Below are 3,622 nucleotides of genomic sequence, written 5' to 3'. Positions count from 1 at the left end.
AAATTCTCTGATGGTCCATTTCTGTCTTCATGACCCTGCTCTGTTCTGATCTTCTCTCGTGAGGGATTGCCATCCAAGACCCATTCTTCTCTGGGGACCAGGAAGCCAGAAGCTAGCATACCCGCCTCTGAGATTCTGGAATTCAGAGAGAAAAAGGGTACTCTTGCCTTCCAGATACCAAAGGCCAGGAGCCTTGATGACAGACCCGCCCCATCCCCCACTGAGCTGGCCTGCCCTGGCCCTAACCCACACACCCACCCAGACTGAATACCTTCTTGAATTCCCTGGGCTACACTATCACTGACCTCCAATCCTTTGCTGAGATGGATGAAAAGAAGCACACTATAATTGCCACCCATTGGTGGTATTCTGTAGTTAATACGCTTTCAAATGCATTTTTCCCTAGTGATTTTTTTTGTAGGTTTTCTTTCTTTTCCTTTTTTTATTTAAAAAAATTTTTTAATGTTTATTTGTTTTTGAGAGAGAAACAGAGCAAGAGCTGGGGAGGGGCAGAGAGAGAGAGAGAGAGAGAGAGAGAGAGAGAGAGAGAGAGAGAGAATCTGAAGTCAACTCCAGGCTCTGAGCTGTCAGCACAGAGCCCAAGGTGAGGCTCGAACTCATGAGCCGTGAGATCATGACCTGATCTGAAGCCAGACACTTAACTGACTGAGCCACCCAGGTGCCCCTATTTCTTTTCCTTTTTAAAAAAAGTTTATTTATTTTGAGAGAGAGAGAGAGAGAGAGAGAGAGAGCAAGCATAAGCCGGGGAGGGGCAAAGAGAGAGGAAGATACAGAATCCCAAACAGGCTCTCTGCTGTCAACGCAGAGCCTGACATGGGGCTCGATCCCACAAACCGTGAGATCATGATCTGAACCGAAACAAAGAGAGGGATGCTTACCCGACTGAGCCACCCAGGCGCCCCTTTCCCCAGTGATTTTAACAACTTCTAAGTAAGAAAAGTAAGTTCTATTTTTCCCTTTTACAGACGAATAAACTGAGGCTCCTTGAGTTTCTTGACTGAGAAGCCACTCAGACACTTAAATCCAGATCTGAATGCTTCAAGGAAAGTTTCAGTCTAATTCAACCATTTTAAACTCTACAGTTTATATTTTAGTCCCTTGCCTTATTTTTTTTAGAGTATCAGCTAACTTATATAGCTGTTCTAGAAGGGCCCATTTGAGAAGATCCCAGGTTTGGTGGTTAAAAGAAATGACCACACGAAAACCCGCACGTGGATGTTTATAGCATCTTTATTCATAATTGCTCAAACTTGGAAGCAACCAAGATACCCTTCAGTAGGTGAATGGATAACTAAACTGTAGTCTGTCCAGACAATGAAATATTTATTTTTCAGTGCTAAATAGAAATGAGCTACCAAGCCATGAAAAGATAGGAAGGAACCCTAATTGCGTATTACTATGTGCAAGAAGCCAATCTGAAAAGGCCACATACCGTGTGATTCTAATTATACGACATTCTGGAAAAAGCATAGCTGTGGAGATAGTAGAAAGATCAGTGGTTGCCAGGGGAGAGGGGCAGGGGTGGGATGAATAGGTGGAGCACGGGGGAAAAACACTCTGTATGATACTGTCATGGTGGGTGCATGTCATTGTACATCTGCACAGACCCGGGGTATATACAACACCCAGTGAGCCCTTGTAAACTACGGACTTTGGTGGTTATGGTGTGTCTGTGCAGGTTCATCCTTGGTCACGGATGCGCCATCCTGGTGGGGGATGTTTTTAATGGGGAGACTACGCATGTGAGGGGCAGAGTATATATGGGAAATCTCTGTACCTTCCAACGGTGGTGTCTCTGTCCCCTCCCCTTGAATCTGTGTGGCGTTGTGACTGCTTGGGCCCATTGAATACAGAGGGAGAAATCCTCTGAGGCTTCTGAGACTAGGTCACAAGAGGGCACACAGCTTCTGCCTGGTTCTCTTGGAACATTCAGTCTCTGGATACACCCATAGGGACATCCCTCTTGGATCCCAGCTAGCACGCTGTGGGAAGCCTGTGTCAGATGAAGGAGCCCCACACGGGCACCTGGTTGGTAGTCCTAGCTCAGCCCAGGTACCAGACACGAAAGTGAAGAAGCCTCCAGTGATTTCCCCTCCAGCTGTTCCTGTCAACCATACCTGGCTGAGTTTCTCCGACACGGCCCCCTGTCCAGATTCTTCACCCATGGAATCTGTGAGGGGAATGAAATAGTGTTTGCTTTACGCCACTTAGTTTGGACTGGTTTGTTATGTGGCAACGATAACTGGGACATCGTGCCAGACCCAAATGCTACAGGAACTCACTTTCTCAGACCCCCAATGTTAGGTTTCTTGTCACTCACAGGCAGGCGCGATGTGGGCTGCTGGGGAATGGGCACAGATTTGTGCATGGGATCGATTGCCAGGCCTGGATGTGATGGCTGGGCCACTTTACCTTTCTTACCTACCAGTCGCTTCGCTCAAAGGGGAAGCGAATGGTGACATTAATCACCTGTTACCCTCCTTCCATCTGCAGGGGGCTGCTCACAGGCTTCAGAGCTCAGCCCTGGAGCCGCAGGGGGAGGGCCCTGGCCCCAGGGGTCTAATCGATATCTGCCTCTGAGCCGGCTCTTAGGGGCCGTTAGTGCGTCATTTACAAAATGACTATTGACCACAGGAGCAGATAATTGCAAGTGACAAATGCCCACTTTGACACACAGCTTTCTCTAGGGCTCCGGCAGGGCCTGACTGAGCCTCCCATGGGGTGTGTTTGGTGTGGGGTGCGGCCCGTAAAACCATAGTCTGAGACTGGTCGAGGGCAGAGGGTGGGATGTTCAGAGGGGTGTGTGTGTGTGTGAGTGAGTGAGTGAAAGAGAGAGAGAGAGAGAGAGAGAGAGAGAGACAGAGGATGGGTTTGGAAAGGGCTCTGACCTATCTGCCATCCCACCTCTGAGTCCTACATGGGTGTCAGACAAGCTTGTAAAAAATGGACAAGGTCAGGGCTGGTTTGGGCTGCTGTTTCTTTTTTAAAAATTTGTTGTGTTGTTTTTTTCCACGGGGCCTAGGGATGATGGAGATACTGCCTTCCAGTTCCTGTCTTTAACCATCTCCTCCAGGAGCTGAGTAAGATGAAAATGAATGGTCATTGCTGACCATTGATCCCATGATCGCCAGGGATTGAGAAGGAGGAAAAATACTGACCTAACTGGGACAAGAGGAGACTCTGGGTGACCAATTAGGTCACCATTTAGGTTGTAGCTGCACAATACATTTTAAAATAATTTTTCCCATACAAATGGTAGCATAGGACACTGCTTTTCTGTCCCATGTACCACCCCCCCCCCACCATTTTACAGTGTATGTTATAGACTGCTCTCTCTCAGCACTTCGTAAGAGAGGTCCCATATTTTCTAACAATTGTGTATAAAATTTCATTTTATGGATGTGCTATATAGTTTATCCAATCAGCTTCCTGTTGACGGATGTTCAGACAAGTGTTTCTCAAACTTTAAATCATCTGGTGATCTTGTTGAAATGCAGATTCTGACTCAGTAGTTCTGGGTTGAGACCTGACATTCTGCATTAAAAATAGATATATTTATTTATTTTTGAGGGAGAGAGAGAGAGATGACAAGCTGGGAAGT

Source organism: Felis catus, chromosome D1, assembly GCF_018350175.1.
Source record: "Felis catus isolate Fca126 chromosome D1, F.catus_Fca126_mat1.0, whole genome shotgun sequence".
Taxonomy (NCBI): domain Eukaryota; kingdom Metazoa; phylum Chordata; class Mammalia; order Carnivora; family Felidae; genus Felis; species Felis catus.
Note: the sequence above shows the minus strand (reverse complement) of the source record.